Source organism: Helianthus annuus, chromosome 5 (assembly GCF_002127325.2).
Source record: "Helianthus annuus cultivar XRQ/B chromosome 5, HanXRQr2.0-SUNRISE, whole genome shotgun sequence".
Lineage (NCBI taxonomy): Eukaryota > Viridiplantae > Streptophyta > Magnoliopsida > Asterales > Asteraceae > Helianthus > Helianthus annuus.
Window position 1 is genome coordinate 33,539,247 of NC_035437.2, and position 6,888 is coordinate 33,546,134.

Here is a 6,888-nt window from a genome sequence, read left to right on the forward strand (position 1 = left end):
ATTTATAAATAAAACTAGTTGTATCAACCCAGCGCGTTGAGCCAGGGATTAACGGGAGTTCGCTTCGTGTTGAATAATATGGAGCATATAAGATTACTCGTAAACGATGCATCGTAAGTCCATTACAATTGTTGTTTGGATAAATCCAAGCATTATGTGTTACGGCTACCACATAAAAAGCTCACCTCGATATCTCGAGTTTAAACTATCCATATTGTTATAATGATTGTATTTCTTATTAACATATGAGTATTATTATTGACTTATGGTACAATTACAATTTTGTTCCTCTAAAAAACTTATTTAAAAAAATCATGATTGTGACAGGTTGACAATAAAACCGAACGGCCCGCGCCATTGACAAATGGCTTCCAGTCACATGATCACGCAATGCCACATGGTGGTGCTCCGCCTTCTACAATGTCATATCCATGGTTGGAGCTGGTGTGCTCAGTCTTCCGTATGCTATAACCGAGCCTGGTTGGTCAGTCAGTGAGTTGGTTTTCCGATCTTCACGCCTGCACATTTTACTATAGAAAAGTTTAAAACAATTGTTCTGAATACTTCAAGGGTCTTGGTGTATCAGTGCTAGTAATATCATGGGTTACAACTCTATACACATTATGGCAAATGGTTGAAATGCATGAAATGGTACCTGGTAAACGGTTTGACTGATACCATGAGGTCGGCGGCGGAAAGCTCGGTCTTTACATAGTGGTACCGTAGTAGCTCATTTCCTATAAAACATAAATAGTACACGTATTTTTTAACCATCATTTTCCTATATATAATACGTGCATACGGGTGCGTGCATATATCTATTATCTATTTTTGTAACATAAGTCACATAATTGGTACAAACCCTTACTTTGCAACCTCTGCAGTAGCATAACATCAACAGCTTTTCCTATCACTGGGGGCGTTGCTAAAGAACATGCGTGTGCGACTCCTTGGTTATGAAACTATCTATATGAGAACCCATAGCATTGTAAGAAGTAAAACAAAACCTTTGCATACATCAACACTAAATTCAATCCGAACCGAACCTATTTTGATCCGAAACTTGCCTCGTTTCTTTAAGACACCAACCCACATTGATCTACTTCTTTGAAGTTGTCGGCCCGTTTTGACCCGTGTTTTTTTTCACATACGTTCACAACCAATAATCTTTAACACACATTACATGCTACAGTACATAACTGTGTACACACATATTATATGTAGACCTAAAGTGAAAAGAGATCAAAATTTTAAAACAAATATATGATTTGCATAATTATGTGGAAAAGACAAATGTAACCTTTCTTGGTTGATATAATTGAAGAGTTGGGTAGTGTTTGAGCACTGATTTCACTTGTGCAACAAACTCGTTGTACCTCTTTTTTGTAACACAAACAGAAAGATGATTTATTCACCATTCAAATCGGTTTTAAGACTTTAGAACTGTATACTTGCATAACAAACATCAAAGAGAGTTAAAATGCTATTTAATAATAATAAAAAACGTAAGCTACCATTAAGAAATAAGCAAGCAAAAAGAAGCAATCAATAGGTTGAACAACTTGTATGATATATGCAAACGGATTTAAAAAAATGAAAACCAAACTCATAATAGGAGCTAAGGTAAAGCAAGGGATCATACCATTTTCTTCTGGAGGCAAAAGTTATCATCACCAGTACCAAAATGCAAAGCATAAAAACTGCATAATTAGAAAATCAACATCAAATTAACACCTTATTTCCGAATAATTTCATAAAACTTAATATCAATTGCCAAGTCAATAGCCAAAAGGATGCAATGAAAACCTTGTAGATATAGCATCCTAATCAAGCGAAAAAATGAATAACATAAAACGTCATCCCAAACAAAAAAAACTCAGGACTCAACTGCAAAAATGAAATCAAAGAAATAAAGCGAAGAGGCAAAACAGAATGGAAGGATTAAATCTTACCAAACATATCGCATTCCTAATCGGTAGTACGGTGAAAACCCTAAACCATAGGTGACCAGAATGTGTTCCCTTGTTTTGACCATCGCTGACCGTCGCCGACCGTCTATTTGTTGTGAACGACCATCGTTTGACACCATTGATCGCCTGAAACTTAACCTACATCGTCTCCGTCATCACCTTAGAGTCATGAACCGTAGCCGCCGACTATCTAAGGTCTCAATTGAACCACCACCGCGTTGTAATCAGATAAACGATCATCACCATGAGCTTCACGATGATCTAGGCTTTCGATTGATAGGGTTGACGCGCCAACACAGTCGGCGGAACTTCCCCGGAGCTGGTCTCGGCTACTTTACAAACCGAGCCGGCTTGGTTGTAAACGTACCAAAATATTAACAATATGCATTCAAATTTGCAAATTTAACATTCTGCTATAACTTTTATATGCTCGATAAAAGCACATAACAATACCTGGTAAAAGAATCCTGCGTTTGTTGACATCACAACACCCCAACGACTGCTAGCTGCAGTCATTGAAGCTACATGAAACCCTTCTTTCCATTTTTACTGATCCATTAAAATGGAAATGATTCACTCATTTTAATAAGGTCGTTTATGGAACTGGAACTCGTTTTGGTTTTTTAATGACTTGTAATAGACGACACAGAATAGGTATAGAGGTTGTCATAGCTGCATAACAGGTTGCTAGTAGTAAACACTGCACTCGCCATCCTTGCTATGCAACATCAAACCTAAACTTTTTTTTACCAAAGTCATCATAGCCAGCAAACGAACTCGGTACGCAACGACTAAATATAACTTTCAGTTCCATATACCCTTAATTCCAACAGGCCGGTGAAATTCAACTGGTTGATAATATAACAACAAGACGATCAAAGTTCCATTTCTAAATCTTGATATTTGAGTTCCTAACATGCAAAGATTCCACCTTTACAACTTCATGATCACCCCTAGAAATTCATAGTAGACTTAGGGTTTTACACCAGAAATTCTTTAGGCTTTACAGATCCAAAGAGTTCTCAAATTAGAGAAGTCATGCATTATACCAAAAGCTCTAAAAGTATAAAACTCAAGAATGGAGATAAAAAGAGATTACCATGAAGAAATCTGAAGGTCGTCACCGCTAGAAACAGACTCAAATGGCCGCCGGTAATAATAGGCCTCCATTGGGTAGCCGTTGCTGCCAGAATCGGACTCAAATGGCCGCCGGCAACGACGGGTATTCATTGAACAGGCGCTTAGGAGATCGAAGACGGGAATAGGCGTCGATCAGACAAGATGGACGGAAGGGGCAGCGGTGCTCCTCCGTTAACCGCTCCACCATCATCAATCGACAACTCTTTCTCACCGCGTTATATATGGACTGAAGGGGTGAAGGCGTCGCCCTTGTGAACCAATGAAGATGACCCATTCACTATTCATTAATGTTCATTGCGTTTGCTTTTTAATTTTTAATATGTACATAATGCTTGTCATATATATATATATAGAATTGCGATAAAATAAGAACCACCTCCAGTTGTAAGAACCGTGAGAACTACTTGATCCGGGGTGAGTTGGACCAAAATTTTTTTCATAAACGTAGATGCGTGTATTATAAACACATTTGTAAAAAAAATTCAAAAAAAAATGTCGTGTGTGTAGTTTTGAGCACCACAAGTTTGTGTTTACGGGTACCGTAAATTTTCCGGTAAGATTTACGGTACCCGTAAACACAAACTTGTGGTGCTCAAAACTACACACACGACATTTTTTTTTTTGAATTTTTTTTTTTACAAATGTGTTTATAATACACGCATCTACGTTTATGAAAAAAATTTTGGTCCACCTCGCCCTGTACGATATAGTTCTCACGGTTCTTACAACTCGAGGTGGTTCTCATTTTAGCGGTCCCCTATATATATATATATATATATATATATATATATATATATATATATATATATATATATATAGGGCAAGGATAAATTGAAAACCCACTTGAGTTGAATAAACCCTGAAAACCCAATAACAACCATTGATCATACTTGATGGATGGCTAGGATTCACTTTTGCCCATAAGTTGCTTTTTTGTCTCATTTTTTTAATATATTTCATGTACTAAAGGGTAATATTGGAACATTACTATAATTTCTCTTACAAGAGACATCCATCATATTACAAACAGACATCCATCAATTTTTTAATATATTTCATGGCTAGGATTCTTTTTTACTTGTATATTTTTTTTGGTTTTGTAAAATATTTTTTTTTTGGTTTTGTTACATGTGTTAGGATGGCTAGGATTCACTTTTGCCTATAAGAAACATAGAAACGTAACATATAATTTTTCTATGATCAAATGTTACATAGAAACGTAACATATAATCTTTGATTGTAACATTTTTTATGTAACACAAAAAAATTAACAGTCATTTTTTTCTTTGATTGTTACATTTTTTATGTAACACAAAAAAATGTAACAGCCATTTTTGCTTTGATTGTTACAAAAAATGTAACGGGCATTATTTATCTAACACAAAAAAACGTAACTGGCATTATTTATGTAACACAAAAAAATATAACATGCTTTTTTTCTTCGATTGTTACATTTCTAACACCCGGTTACATAGTGTTACATAAAAAATGCCTAGATCTTGGAGTTTCATAACTAAGACGCAAAAAATTGTTATGAGAATTGTTACATCAAAAATATAACATGTATATAAAAAATCTAACTTTATTAACAAGAATCCAACAACAGCATATTTTTTAGATTCAATCATCATAACAATAAACAAGAAAGTAACTTAGATTTTAATCCAATACATAAGAACTTAAATCAAATTGTTTCCATTTGTTCAGATCTGAAAACAAATTTTATACAAAAAAAATGAAAAAAATCAGTAATAAAAAACAACATATCCAGAAAACAAGAACTAAAAAACATTCATCTTCTTGAACAAAAAAAAAATAAAAAAAAGTTACAGATCTACAAAAAAACAAAAAATGAAGATCTATAAAACACAAAAAAAAAAAACCAAATCTGAAAAAAAAAATCCCCGAAAACAAACATACTTATGGATCTGGAGGATCTTTTAGATTTGGAACATCATGTTCAATATTGAACATCTTTTGGATCATCTTCAACATCGAACCGTTATATGGAATATCATCTTCAACATCGAAACATCTTCAACCGGATCTGGAGCATCTTTTGGATCTGGTAGCATCTTGGAACTGGATCATCTTTTTGGATTTCGGATCTGAACCAGATCTGAATCTGATGTTGTATGGAACACCCGTTCGATCTTCTGATATTCTCTCCGATCTTCACTGCCTCTCTCACAGTCCTTATTGCCTCTCTCTCTCTCTCTCTGATCTTCTCTCTCTAACCATCTATCTCTCTGGATTTTTAGGAAGTAAAATATGTTCTTCATTTCATTTTTTGGGAGAAATGAGATGTGAGAGATTTGAAAACACATTTATGTTACAAAAAAAAAAAAAAAACAAAAAGACTAAAGGTGATAGTACAAAGTACAAAGTACACTTCATAAATCAATGCATGAGATTAGAAAAAGAAGAAAACAGGAGCCGTCACTTTTTACATTAAGTCAACAATAGGGAAAATGATGAAATTGCCTTTGTCTTCATCATTATACATAAGGTGATGTGGCTCAATCCTAGCCACATATGAGGGTTTACTGGGTTTTCTTAACTGGGGTGAGTTTTCTCATTATAATTAGCCTATATATATATATATATATATATATATATAAACAATTGTTTTTTTAAATTATATACCTAACCTACCCACCCGGCGGGCACTCATCTACCATTGTACTTACCATTTTCCATTTTTTTTCTAGGACATGAAGAAAAATACTACCCAAAAAATAGGTAGAGTCAAATGCATCATTGGTCTCTATGGTTTGTAAATTTTGCATAGTTGGTCCACACGCACTCTTTCACCACCTACCTAAACTAGCAGCCACATCACTGCCACCTGAAACCCATTGGCCAAACCACCAAAACTAGCGAGAACATACACCTTCACCGAGAACAACTACCAGATGGAACTTCTCAATCAAACACCCGCCATATCTTCAACATTGTTTTTTTTCCACGATAACCTGCAACTTCATTTTTTTGTAGTGAGATCATCTTTCCCGAAGAACACCCACAAGATCCATAAATTCCTGGACAAACACCCATCAGATCTGCAACTTCGTTTTTTTGGCGAGAACCAAATTTCCACACCAACTTAGTGGCGTCGATATCGGTGATGGTTATGGTGGCGGAATGGTTGTTAGTTGCGGTTTAAAGCTTGAAGAAGAAACGGGGCGCGGGTGATGGTGATCGGAGTGAGGGGTGCGGTGAGAAGCTGATGGTGGCCGATGACTTAGGTGTAACATGCAGGGGCGTTAAAGAAACCGGTGATTACTCCTTCTTTTCATCACCACTAATGGTGGCAAGGGTGGACCCAGGAATTTTTCCATGAGAGTGCGAAACATTTATAAAAATTTTAGACCCCTAGATATAAAAGTAAAAAAAAAAAATCGGTTCGTATCGGGTCGGTTCGGGTCGGGTCATGTAAAACAATCGGTTCGTATCGGCCCCTAGGTATATAAATAAAAGAAATCGCGCCATAACATCCCTACTCATGATTCCTCTCACAAACAAATTGATATATAAGTTGATCGCTCTATAATATAATGTTTCAATTTTAATTTTCAACGATTCAAGCCTTAGAAATCGTGTGTAATCACCCTGAAAATCATCTAAACAACATAATCTATGACAACCGGTGATTTACGGCTACGGTGATTAACAGACGATTAGCGCGACTACGACGGATACCGACATTATTTTTTTTACACGTTTCTTTTTAACTCTGAAATGTTATTTTACTAGGCTACGGTGATTTCGGTTTTAA

The 6,888-nt window shown here is 35.6% G+C and overlaps 2 long non-coding RNA genes across 9 annotated transcripts; both read right to left on the bottom strand.

The window, feature by feature from the left end:
• Window positions 1-231: 231 nt before the first annotated feature.
• On the bottom strand, window positions 232-3,409 carry LOC110940463. Of its 8 annotated transcripts, XR_004892485.1 has the most exons (6): window positions 3,070-3,409; window positions 1,953-2,923; window positions 1,643-1,700; window positions 869-966; window positions 656-737; window positions 232-530 (listed from the first exon to the last, which is right to left on the bottom strand). It is a non-coding gene; the product is annotated as an uncharacterized LOC110940463 (long non-coding RNA). The 8 variants fall into 8 exon arrangements; XR_002593181.2 differs by having other exon boundaries at window positions 869-1,700; XR_004892484.1 differs by having other exon boundaries at window positions 869-1,700; window positions 1,953-2,320; window positions 2,424-3,409.
• Window positions 3,410-4,748: 1,339 nt separating this feature from the next.
• Window positions 4,749-5,425, bottom strand: LOC110938778. Its single transcript, XR_002591682.2, has 2 exons — window positions 5,031-5,425; window positions 4,749-4,819 (listed from the first exon to the last, which is right to left on the bottom strand). It is a non-coding gene; the product is annotated as an uncharacterized LOC110938778 (long non-coding RNA).
• Window positions 5,426-6,888: the final 1,463 nt, after the last annotated feature.